The sequence below is a fragment of the Mobula birostris genome, chromosome 23, assembly GCF_030028105.1.
Source record: "Mobula birostris isolate sMobBir1 chromosome 23, sMobBir1.hap1, whole genome shotgun sequence".
Taxonomy (NCBI): Eukaryota; Metazoa; Chordata; class Chondrichthyes; order Myliobatiformes; family Myliobatidae; genus Mobula; species Mobula birostris.
The window spans coordinates 50,262,491-50,276,441 of record NC_092392.1 but is presented as its reverse complement, the minus strand read 5'-3'; positions in this window follow the sequence as shown (position 1 = coordinate 50,276,441).

Genomic DNA, 13,951 nt, shown 5'->3' with positions numbered 1-13,951 from the left:
CTTTTTGAAGATGTTTCTCCGTGCAGATTACATGTCTCTTTTTGACATAGATCTAATAAACTGTGCTCAGAGTTTCAATATTTTAATATCAGTCAGTTTGAAATAAAATGGCCTCTCTAATCCCTGCATGGCATTTTCCCACAGAGGTGAGAAAGGTAGCCTCCTGCCCGACCCTACAGAACTCTCAGCTCCTCATTTACAAGGAGTGATGAACAATATCACATGCAGTATTCCCAGCAAGAGTTTGTTCCCAATCCCTCCACCCTGCCCCACTTTGCTGATACCTTTTGTATGAATCCTAATGAAGAAGAGAAAATTTGGTTACAATGAACTGCTACGCAGCTGAGACCACATTTGAAAGTTGGGTCAAGGGTCAATTAAATTTGATGACAGGAGAGAGGTCATTTGGTGACCTGTTGAGGGAAAGAATCAGAGCATATCAGCGATCAAACTGTCATTCATATCACTAAGGGTATCATCCCCTTCTGAAGCCTGATATTGCAGTTGGCTTTGAATAAAGAAATTCATTGTATGTCTTTCTTTCAAAACGCCAACAGTCCTTTTTTTCCATTACAGACTTCAGCTGAATCCTATGTAAGTCCAATATCCTGGTAAGTTGCCTCTCAGTGTTGATGTAAGACATAAGTTGCAGGTACTTTGTCATACGATGTTGGCAGCAACTTAAAGATCGCAATTTATTATGCAGGGTTATACCAATTTGTCTTAGAATGCTGCAATTTTACAGACATAGTTTTAGGTGTCAAAAAATAAATTGCATTCTCTGTCAGATAGAATTTTACTAAAACCGTTTTACATTTTAATTGAGTAATAAAGTTACATCTTCCTCCACCTCTTTCACACAGATAAAATACATTTATAAAGCATGATTTTACCACTCAAGCATTATTACTTATGATATAAAATTAATGAGTCATGGCATGAATGCAACAGGTAATTGTCATGGCAAATGCTCTTTCACTTTAAAGCAAAACCTGCAGGAAATATCATATTCATCTTCTGGTCAAGTAGGCCATTATGTAGGACAGCATTGGATTTAATATTTTTAGATTCAGTGCAATCCCATGAATGATCTTTAAGTCTAAAATTGAAGGAAGGAAAAGTTATCCAATTACAATTTACCACTTTTCAAAAGCCTCTCTGGCTCTGTCACTGCTTGTCATGAGCCTATTTCTTATTGTTTTCACATGTCTTCAATCCTATCAACAACAAGTACTTTAATGACCTTATCACAAAACTATTCACTAAATACTGTTACAAATGATCCACTCCAATTTGCCTGCCAGCACAACAGGTCCACAAGAGATGCCATTTCATTGGCTCTTCACACAGCCCCGAAACATCTGGACAGTAAAGATGCTTACATCAGGAATCTCTTTATTAACTACAGTTCAGCATGCAATACCATTATCCCCTCAAAACTAATCAATAAGCTTCAAGACCTTAGCCTCAATAACCTCTTGTGCAATTGGCTCTTCGATTTTCTCACTTGCAGACTCCAACCAGTTTGGGTTGGCAACAAGTTTCCTCCATAATCTCTATTAGCACAGGTGCACCACAAGGCTGTGTGCTCAGCCCCCTGCTGTACTAGTTTTATACTGTGAGGCAAAGTGCACTTCCAATGCCATATTTAAGGTTGCTGACAACACCACTGTCGTTGGCTGAATCAAAGGTGGTAACAAATCAGCATATAGGATTGAAATTAAAAACTTGGCTGAGTGGTGCCACAAAAATGTCTGCAAGGCTAAGGAGTTGATTATTGATTTCAGGAGAAGGAAACTGGAGGTCCAAGAGCCAGTCCTCATTGGGAGATCAGAGGTGGAGAGTGTCAGCAACTTTAAATTCCTCACTGTTATTATTTTGGCAGACCAGCACGTAAGTGCAATTACAAAAAAAGCACGGCAACACCTCTACTTCCTTAGAAGTTTGTGGAGATTCAGCGTGACATCTAAAGCTTCGGCAAACTTCTGTAGATGTTTGGTGGAGAGTATATTGACTGGTTGCAACATGATCTAGTATGAAAACATCAAACCCATTGAATGGGAAATTCTGCAAAATTTGGTGGATTTGGCCAAGTCCATCTCGGGTAAAGCCCTCCCCACTATTGAGCACATTTATTAGGGGCGCTGTCACAGGAAAGCATCATCTATCATCAAGGACCCCCACCCACCACCCAGGCAATGTTGTCTTCTTGCTGCTTCATCAGGAAGAAGTATAAGAGCCTCAGGACCCATGCCATCAGGTTTAGGAACAGTTATTACCCGTCAACCAACAGGATCTTGAACCACAGACAATAACTTCACTCAATTTCACTCACTCCATCACTGAACTGTTCCCATAACCCATGGACTCGTTTTCAAGGACTCTTCATCCACGTTCTTGATAAATGTTGCTTATTCTTTTTTCTATTTTGTGTTTGCACAGTTTGTCTTTTATACATTGGCTATTTGTCCTTTTGGGTGTGGTCTTCCTTTGATTCTAATGTGTTTCTTAGATTTACTGTGTATGCCCACAAGAGAACGAATTTCAGAGTTGTCTATGGTAACAAATATGTACCTTGCTAATACATTTACTTTGAACTTTGAACTGTTTTGCTTTACACCATCATAAATAACTGTGCCAAGTAAGTCCACTATGTTAAATCATCTCTCCAAAAAGGTTCATTCTTTTTCAATAAATAAAACTGTAGTATATAGGTGGGTTCCTATTCTAAATGCATGTGATACATCATTTTCCTGACAATATCAAGAGACAGATACTGCTACAGTACATTGTTGCTTGTTTATTTCACTCTCTCCAACCACAATATGCATTTGCTCAACCACAGACATCTAGTATATCACATATTTATATGCACTGCCCTGCTTCCTCCCAACTGGAAAAAGTTATTCTGCCTCTCTGCAGAGTGCCTGAGTCCCTTTGCTCTTATTGTTGGCAAATCCACTTCCTGACTTAAAGAAACCAGGACTTCTTGACCAAATTCAGTTAAATCAAGTGTTGTTCCTTCCACACTTTCCATTGCACCTGCTTCTGTGATATCCTGCCCCCCCCCCCCCGCATCATATAACTGTTTGGGATTGCCCTTTGACATTTCTTGCAGGAACCAGTCTACTCAAGTCACCATTTCAAGTTTTGTCTCCTATTATTACTAGATATCGCTTTTTGCCAGATATTTCAACTATTCACGGATACCCATTTCTGAATGTTAGATTGGTGTAGTGGCGTCCCTCTCCATGGCTTGAGTCATAGTTGTGTTTAGCCTCAGCTGCCTTTCTTTGGCTCTCCCTTTAAGATTAACCTTAATCATGCCCAGAGTCTTCTTCGCTTTAATGACTCAGATATATGCAAATCTTTGTGAAATATTCCATTGTTCTGTAATTCAGCTTAAAATATGCTGTTTACCACTTTTTGTATCTTCCAGTGCTTCTATCACAGAACTGTGTCCTTATTCACTGTTCTCTGTATTTTACACTGAAGTAACAAGGTAACTTGGCTTCATACCAGTTTGTAACAAATGCCCAAATAGAAGTGAGTACAACTGGAACAATTACTGAGTAACTCACACAAAAAGCTGGAGGAACTCAGCAGGTCAGGCAGCATCAATGGAAAGCAATAAAGAGTTGGTGTTTTGGGCCAAGATCTGGAAGGCAAATTTTCTACAGAGGACATTGAAATTGGATTATTATTGTCACATGTACCAAGATACAGAGAAAAGGTGGTTTTGCATACTGTTTATATCTATCAAATCATCACACAGTGCGTTGAGCTAAAACAAGGTGAATAACAATGCAGAATTAAGTGTAATGAGTCCTGATGAAGGGTCTCAACCTGAAATGTTGACTCTTTTTGTCTTTCCATAGATGTTGCCTGACTTATTTGAGTTCCTCCAGCATTTTGTATGTGTTACTCTAGATTTCCAGCATCTGTACAATCTCTTGTGTTTAGGAACAATTATTGAGCTACCTTGGTATACCAAAGCATGAGAACTAACTATGTCAACTCAGGCCTAGGGGGCTGGCATCGGGCACGATGATGAACTCTCCACTTCTCCCTCTCCCTCATCAGTATATTCAGTTCATCTACATTAGCCGCGCCGCTATCTTCTAGCAGTGTGTTGACCATAGTCTTGGGAGGGCGCCTAGGGTTCATCCTCCCATGCTTGGGCTCCCATATGATGACTAGGCTGGCAGGTAGCTCGGGGTGGTGTAGACAGTGCCCCACTAGTTGCAGTTTTCTCGCTTCAATTTTAGTGGTGGGCATCAGTAGGTCATCATAGAGCTCGACGTTCGTCATGTGCTGTTGCCAACTTATGTCAAGAAAAAATGAATTTCAATTCTTCAACAATATATTCTGTGTAGTACAGGATCCAATGTGTTTCACGTCAGCCTTTTTCAGGTGAAGGAGTAATTGAGCCCTTTCACACAACAATCTTGAGAAAGGTTCACTAATCATTTCCTGATGGAAACAGCATCTTCAACCCACCTCCAGCCAATAAGACACACTTTCGGCTTTGTTCCACAATACTTAATGTGAAACTCTTCTGATATCTGTTTTCTCAATGTCATTAAAAGTTCAGAGTAAATTTATTATCAAAGTACATACGGTATACATCACCATATACAACCCTGAGATTAATTTTCTTGTGGGCATTCAGAGCAAATACAAGAATCAATTAAAAATGCACACAACAGAGACGGACAAACAATCAAAAGAAAACTAAATGCAAATACAAGAAGAAATTAAAAATAATAATGATCAATAAATAAGCAATGAATATTGAGAACACGAGTTGTAGAGTTCTTAAAAGTGAGTCCATAAGTTGTAGTATCAGTTCAGTGTTGGGGTTCAAGAGCCTGTTGATTGAAGGGTAATAACTGTTACTCAACCTGGTGGTGTGAGGCTTAAAGCTCCTTTACCTCCTTCCTGATAGCAGCAGTGAGAAGTGAGCATGGCTTGCATGGTGGGGGTCTTGATAATGGAAGCTGCTTTTCTACAACAGCGCTCCATGTACTCCTTATTAACCAGTCTGGGCTTTACCACTTGGCTTGAGCACACTCAATTTTCACTTCCTCCTGGGTGGCATGGTAGCATAACGATTAGCAACACACTTTACAGAATCAGGGTTAGTATCACTGGCATATGCTGTGGAATTTGTTGACTTTGCGGCTGCAGTTCAATGCAATAATTGATAATAGAGAAAAAAAAGTTAAACTTTTAAATAGTTCAGTTACATAAGAAGTGCTAAAACTAGAAACAAAAAAAGTAGCAAGGTAGTGTTCATATGTTCAACGTCCATTCAGAAATCAGATGATGGAGGGAAAGAATCTGTTCCTGAATCATTACGTGTGTGACTTCACGCTTCTGTACCTCCTTCCTGATGGTAGCAATGAGAACAAGGCATGATCTGGGTGATGGGTGTCCTTACTGATGGACGCTGCCTCTCTGAGGCAACACTCCTTGAAGGTGTCCTGGATACTATGGAGGTTAGTGCCACCATGGAGCAGTCCTAGTGATCGGAAGATCAAGGTTCATTCCGGCTGCTGTCTGTAAGGAGTTTGTACGTTCTCCCCATGACCATGTGTGCTTCTTCCTGGACCTCCATTTTTACCTCACATTCCAAAGGAGTATGAATTAGGGTTAGTAACATGCGACCCAGCTCTGTTGCTGCTGGAGGCATGGTGACACACGTGGGCTTTCCCCAGCACATCCCCAGGTTGTGTTATTTTTCGATTCAAATGGTGCATTTCACTGTATGTTTTTTTGTATGTGACAAGTAAAGCTAATCTTTAATATTTATCTCTATCACCAATGTATCAGGTACCATGTACAACATACAGAGCAATTACTCACCTTAGCTTCTCCTACTGCATCCAGCACCCCTTCCACCCGGCAAAAAACCTCTGCCATCAAGAAGAACAAGGACAGCACCATGCATAAAAACACAAAAACCCACAGGTTCTCCTCCAAGTTGGATACCATCCTGGTCAGGCAGCATCTATGCAGGAGATAGTCAATGTTTTGTTCTCATCCCTCCCCTCTCCTCTGGTTTCAACTATCATCTGCCAGCTTGTACGCCTTCCAATCCACCCCCCCCCACCACCTTCTTATTCTGGCTTCTTCCCCCTTCCTGTCCAGTCCTGATGAAGGGTTTGGCAGAAGTAGTTTGCCATTGCCTTCTTCTGGGCAGTGTCTGTACAATATGGGTGACCCCAGCCATTATCAGTACTCTTCATAGATTGTCTGCCTGGCATAAGTGGTCACATAACCAGGACCAATGGTATGCACCAGCTGCTCATACAACCATCCACCACTGCCTCCCATGGCTCTGAGTGGGGATCTAAGTAGCTACACCTTGCCCAAGGGTGACCTGCAGGCTAGCGGAGGGAAGAAGTGTGGGCCGGATTGCGCATTAATGAGCGGACAGTGGGCCAGATAAATGCCATAAAAAACTTGAAATATGAGAATTATCCATTTAAATACATCTAATTATGCTTTGCCTCAAATTAATGAATAATGCATGCTAGAAAATCATTTGTACTTAACCAAGGATGCCAATTAGTAATCAAAGAACTCAGTTTAATTGCAATTTATTTCAATCAAGGCATCTTTTGAATCTATTAAAAGGACACAAAGAATCTTTAAACATAAAACATATGAACATGATGCATTGAATGGTGGTAAATTAAGTATAATAAAAAAGAAAATTTTAATGCAAACAGTCGATAAATCAATGTGAAACTTGATGCTGCTTGTTGCTTGAAAGCTTCTCAATATTGGGTGTCAGACTTGTTGATGCCAAGAGCAAGACATTATCCAGACGGGCATCAGTCAATCTTGTTCTCAAATGGGTCTTGGTGTGCTTCATTTTTGAAAATAATTGCTCACACAGGTAAGTGCTACCAAACAATGATGCCATCTTTTTTGCATGGTCCACTAAGTTAGGATACTTCCCACTTGGATGAAAATATTTTCTATAGAAGTCAAGCACTGACACATCTTCAGAATGGTGCCTCACCAGTTGTGATGCCAATTAGCTTTGACACATTAAGTTTCATTTCTGACATCATTTTCAACAAAGCTTCAAAAATGTCTGCTCCAATAACCGTGTCCTTCATAGGAATTAATTGAATAAACTCTTCAAAAAGTTGAGGCCATTCCTCGCACAAACACTGCAAGTTGAACAGTGTCTCTCAAGTCTGTGCTCTCATCAAGCGAAACTGAAAAAAATTGCAATTCGTTGCAGGTATCCCTTAAACAACTTCTAACATCTGCTGACATTTCTTCAACTTGCCATGTGATCGTTCTTGCTGACAGGCTGATAGATACAAATAAAGATTTCTTTTCAGGACAAACAATATCCACCACTGCCAATAAACATTCGTTGACAAATTCTCCATCTGTAAATGTTTCATCTTTTCTGCAATACGTTTTGAGACTTCATAGCTAGCACGGGTATTTCCTTCATTTTCAATGCTTTTCTTGGAAAAAGATGATGTTTGTTTTCTGAAACTAGCCTTTGTTTGCTCAACTTCATCTTTCCTTGCTTGTCTAGTAAACTTGTTAAAATTTCCACTGTGGCGGGTCTCATAATGTTGCCTGATATTTGCCACCTTCTTCACAGCAACATTTTCTAGGCAAATGAGACAAACTGGTTTCCCAGCTTGCTCGATGAAGAAGTAATCTAGTGTCCAAGTGTCTCGGAAATTTCGGCACTCAGTGTCTACCTTCCTGCGTTTTGTATTCATTGCCATTGGAATTTTTTTCTTTGATTTTATTTCGAAACACGAGTTATTCAACAAGTATCATTGCACGTGTAAATATCTGGATATTTTAGTGTGGATTTCTTGTTAAAACACAGTGACACTATTTCTGTTTACAAATTTGAACGATCCCATCTGAAAACCTGCGTGTGCACGGAGAGTATCTAATACATATTAATAAGGTAGTCTGCCCTCCCATCATTCGTATGTACCAGTGTTTGGTTTGGAAGGAAACGGAACCTGGGGTCAGTGTAACAAGACTCCATGCATCAGTGTGGTCGCGTGAAACACTCAGAATAAGGAAAAATTGCTCGCGGGCCGGATAAGCATAGTATCCCAATATTTGCTCTGGCCCGCAGGCAGTAGGTTGCCTACCCCTGGTTTAGTCTTTTGGTGCAGGCTGTCACTGCCTGAACTCACTTCTACCATTGGGCAGGAGGAGCAGGAGCCTTAGGTCTCTCACCACTAAGTTCAGGAACAGTTATTACCTTTCAGCCATCAGGCTTCTGAACCGGCGTAGATAATTTCACTCACCTTGACACTGAGCTGACTCCACAACCTACAGACTCACTTTCAAAGACTCTACATCTCATGATCTCAGTAGTATCTATTTACTTTTTTATTATTTGCACGAATTATTTTCTATTTCACATTGGCCATTTTGATAATTCTTTGTGCATTGTTTTAATCAATTTTACTGTATTTATTTATTTTTCTGTAAATGTCTGCAAGAACATGAATATCAAGGTAGCACATGGTGACGTATATGTACTTCGTTGATCAACTTTCTTTGAAACTTTGTATTTTCAAGCCCAGCATAACAAGAAAACTTTGCAGAGAGTATCAGTGCAATATTTCTGCATCACGCTTCACATTCAAATGTCTTCCTCTCCCATCAAATACTTTGTCTTTTAATCTATTGCTACTGTTACTTGATGGAAAGAGAAAGAGAAGAGTTTATTCGTCATATATGCTGGGAAAGTCCAGATCCTTTCTTTAAACACTAAATACTTATATTTAAAATAAAGTATCATAAATATTATCATTTACTTCTCGTGCTCTTTAGCTCCTGATATCCTTTGAAGTAAGTGTAACCTCTGAACGCAGTGTAGGCTTGGCCAAGTATGGAACGAAAGAGCCAATACTTCTGTGTAATCAAGAAAACCAAGCTGGGCTTCACTGTTGTTCTTCATGTATAGTCCAGTGGTGGAACATAAAAATAGATGTGGTGTCATCTGTTCCATCGTGAATCTCAGAGATCTGCAGTACACGTAGAATACAAGACTTACCGAAATTTCAAAGCCTGTAAGCTTGAACCCTAGTTTTCAGCACAATAACGTTGACCACAACAGGAAGGTGAACTTTAACCTCTTCTATGTGACACAGAAATGCACTGAGGTTGTTCAGCATGGACAGGACCTCAAGACGAGCCAATATACAACACAAGAGATTCTGCAGATGCTAGAAATCCAGAGTAACAGACACAAAATGCTGGAGGAGCTCAGCAGGTCAGGCAGCATCCGTGGAGAGGAATAAGTAGTCGATGCTTTGTACTGAAACCCTTTGTCAGGACTAGAAAAAAAAGGGGAAGAAGCCAGAATATGAACGTGGTGGAGGGGAAGGAGTGCAAGCTATCAGGTAATAGGCAGAAACTAGGTGATGGAGACGGTAGGTGGGTAGGGGAGGGGTGTTGAAGTGAAAAGCTGGAAGTGATAGGTGGAAAAGGTAAAGGGTTGAAGAAAAAGGTAATCTGACAGGAGAGGACGGTGGATCATGAGAGAAAAGGAAGGAGGAGGTGCATGAGAGGGAGCTGATGGGCAAGTGAGAAGAAGAGAAAGTGTTAGAGAGGAGCCAGTATGGGGAATGGAGAAAAAGAGAAGGGGGGGGTGTTGAAAAATTATGGGAAGCTAGAGAAATCAATGTTCATGTCATCAGATTGGAGGCTATCCAGATTGACTATGAGCTGACACTCCTGCAACTTGAGTGTGGCCTCATCATGGCAGCAGAGGAGGCCGTGGACCAACACGTTGGAAGGGGAATAGGAAGTAGAATTAAACGGGGGGGGGCAGTGGGAAATCCTGTCTGTTGTGGCAGATGGAGTGAAGGTGCTCACTCACATATGAAATTAGTGCCATACTAATGTCATAGTTTATAGTAGTGAGGATAATAATTGCTATGGTTAGCACAATACCGCAGAATTGATCACAGCTATGGAACAGGACATATACTGATGTAACTATTCAGCCGGAAAGGGCAAATCTGATCCTATACTGAGCAGAGAAATGTACATTTTAATTTACAGTTTATTCCAAGTCTCTCCCCACAATTCCCCCTCCTCACCCTGTCTTTCACCATCACTCGCAGTTTGCTCCCTAGCCCAAGAGCTGTCAATATAATTCCAATACCTCACTAGCACTTACCTGAAATCAGTTATCCCAAGGTACAAAATAGGAAGCTCCTGGCCCACAAAGCTCACATCCACACTTCACATTTATTACCCACTACTTCATCCAAAGTCTACAGATCCTTTACGTTGGCATTATTGATCTCCTTCTCTTCAAAATATTACAGATACAGGAAATGTGTCAGATCTGTGCATCACCAGGAACTAAAGTCACTTTATCTAGGAGAAACAAATATATATAATTAACAGTGTGCAGTGGCTATGTTGATCTCTGAATATCTTACTAAATAATTGCTTACAGTTCTTAACAAAGATTATGTTCATAAGAGCGCAGAGCCTCAGAAAGCAAGTATTCAGTTTAGAACAGAGATGCGGTAGAATTTCTTCAGCCACAGGGTGGAGAATCTGTGGAATCCATTGCTACAGATGTCTGTGGAGGCCAAGTCATTGGGCATATTTAAAGTGGAGGTTGATAGGTTCTTAATTAGTAAGGGTGTCAGGGAAGAAGGCAGGAAAATGGGGTAGAGAGAGATAATAAATCAGCCATGATAGAATGGCGGAGCAGATTCGATGGGCTGGATAGCCTAATTCTGTTCCTGTGTCTTATGGTCTTATAATTTTCAGAATTTAATCAACCATGAACGTCATAGATAAGCATTCAAGTTAAAATATATTAAATTATTCATTAAAATTCCTAACTGGATAGTCAATATTGAGAGTTAGAAAAAGATCTTTCTTTAAGAGCTATGACTTCATGATATTTCTTTATATACAGCATAGTCCATTTTTAAATGTCATCCCTCTGGCAGGCAGCAAATTTATGTTCATCTCCTCAAAATGGAAAATTTCAGCCTTCAGAAGTTGCGTCTGGACACCTTAGACATTGCCTAATAAGACACTGTTATCAGGGGTTGTAAATAACTGCCTATGCCCATAAAATATCACAAACATTTCACTGAGCAACAGAAGGACTAATGCACGAATTGAAGCAATCAAGCATTAGAAGTCAATTCCAAATTCTTCTGTGCCCTTAAAGCGGAAAAATGTTCTTTTTTAGGTTTCGTTGACCTTGAAGGCAGTGGAAAATCAGAGGATTACAAAATAAGAATTAAAATTTTCATTAAAATTTGTTTGTCTTTATTAGTTTGTCTTTTCTCAGGAGTAGTGTATTATGAATCACAAGCAGCAAAAATGTTTTGCTTCACCTACCTGGAAATCCATCACTTTGTGCTTGTCAAAGTGCCATTATTTATGGGAAATTGAATTCTTTCCACCAAGCGGATCCAATGCAGATATACAGTGGCTCCTGCCAGGGAATCTGATCCTGCTGTCCTTTGAACTAGGTAGAGATTTCCTGGGCTAGATTCATTACTATGTCTCAGAAATTAAAGATCCATGTATAATCCAACATGGTTCCAGTCTGTTCTTTCACTTCATTGGTATTTGCTTAAAGTAATGCAATAAAATTCCAATTATCTGATACCATTGGTAGTTTCAGACCAGCAGATTTTCAAGATTAGTGGATATTGCTTCCGTAATTATATTACAAAACATTGCAATAAGCTACTCAGTGTATCTGATAAGTTTAGAGGGAATGAAACATCTACTGCCATGCCAGACCATAGCCTTGACCACACACCTTCCCGCCTATTCTGACACCTGATGTTCCAGGCTCCAGTCCTGTGCGGATGGATCATCAACTTTGCCTGCACATCCCAATGGCACTCTAAACAACACACATCAAAGTTGCTGGTGAACGCAGCAGGCCAGGCAGCATCTCTAGGAAGAGGTATGGTCGACATTTCGGGCCGAGACCCTTCGTCAGGACTAACTGAAAGAAGAGCTAGTAAGAGATACTCCCACCTGATGGCATGAACATTGACTTCTCAAACTTACACTAATGCCCCACCTCCCCCTCGTACCCCATCCGTTATTTATTTATATACACACATTCTTTTTCTCTCTCTCCTTTTTCTCCCTCTGTCCCTCTCACTATACCCCTTGCCCATCCTCTGGGTTTTTCCCCCCTCCCCCTTTTCTTTCTCCCTAAGCCTCCTGTCCCATGATCCTCTCATATCCTTTTTGCCGATCACCTGTCCAGCTCTTGGCTCCATCCCTCCCCCTCCTGTCTTCTCCTATCATTTCGGATCTCCCCCTCCCCCTCCCACTTTCAAATCTCTTACTAGTTCTTCCTTCAGTTAGTCCTGACGAAGGGTCTCGGCCCGAAACATCGACCGTACCTCTTCCTAGAGATGCTGCCTGGCCTGTTGTGTTCACCAGCAACTTTGATGTGTGTTGCTTGAATTTCCAGCATCTGCAGATTTCCTCGTGTTGGCACTCTAAACACCCTGGCTCACACCTGAGTGATGCAGGTGCCAGACCATGAATATATGGATGCCAGATTATCAGAGTTTTACTGCATTTTGCATTTGTGCAATACCTGGCACTTTCCGCAACCTCCAAACCAATTGTTTAGAGATAAGACAGACTATATGAAAAAGGAGATTGAAGGCTCTAATGATAAGCTAAATAAAACAGAATCTGTAGTTTTTGCAGTGCCTGATATGCACTGCTTTAAGGGATTTTCCTAAGGAAATTTGCATAGTTTAACCTTGAATTAATATGGATATACTTCAATTTATTTTCTCTAAAATGTGGAAAAGAATAATTACTTTGTATCATTTTTCATGTTCAGTTTATCAAATATGCTTCAGAGCCTTCATTATAATCCCCTAAAATGAGTTTCATCTGATTGAGAAACAAGGCGATGAAAAGGGTGACACAATACGTAAGTGTCTAACCCACTTAGTATGAAGTAACTTGAATTAATCATGTTATAAGATTGTCTGGGCAACATGAATTTTGTGCAATTGGAAAAATATCTTCCATTCAGCGGCTGTATCAAAATATCTTTGTTCCCTGTTTTTTCTGGATTGGCTGTTATATTCAGCAAGCTTTTCACACAAACTTCTTTCAGATTCAGATTAGATTATTGCCGTCAGAATCAGAACCAATATCACTAACTACTGTATGTCCAGAAATTTGTTGTTTTGAAACGGAAGTGTAGTGCAACTATAAATTACATTTAATATATAATTGAAGTCAGAAGTTTACCTACACCTGAGCCAAATACATTTAAACTCAGTTTTTCACAATTCCTGACATTTAATCCTAGAAAACATTCCCTGTCTTAGGTCAGTTAGGATTACTACTTTATTTTAAGAATGTGAAATGTCAGAATAATAGTAGAGAGAATGATTTATTTCAAATTTTATTTCTTTCATCACCTTCCCAGTGGGTCAGAAGTTTGCATGCACTTTGTTAGTATTTGGTAGCATTGCCTTTAAATTGCTTAACTTGGGTCAAACATTTTGGGTAGACTTCCACAAGCTTCTCACAGTAAGCTGCTGGAATTTTGTTCCATTCCTCCAGACAGAACTGGTGTAACTGAGTCAGGTTTGTAGGCCTCCTTGCTCGCACACACTTTTTCAGTTCTGCCCACAGGTTTTCCAGCGGATTGAGGTCAGAAAATGATGTCCAGTCTGGTTAATCCTTGGGAGCAATTTCCAAATGCCAGAAGGTACCACGTTCATCTGTACAAACAATAGTACGCAAGTATAAACACCATGGGATCATGCTGCTGTCATACCGCTCAGGAAGGAGATGCATTCTGTCTCCTAGAGATGAACGTACTTTGGTGCGAAAAGTGCAAATCAATCCCAGAACAACAGCAAAGGATCTTGTGAAGATGCTGGAGGAAACAAGTGGA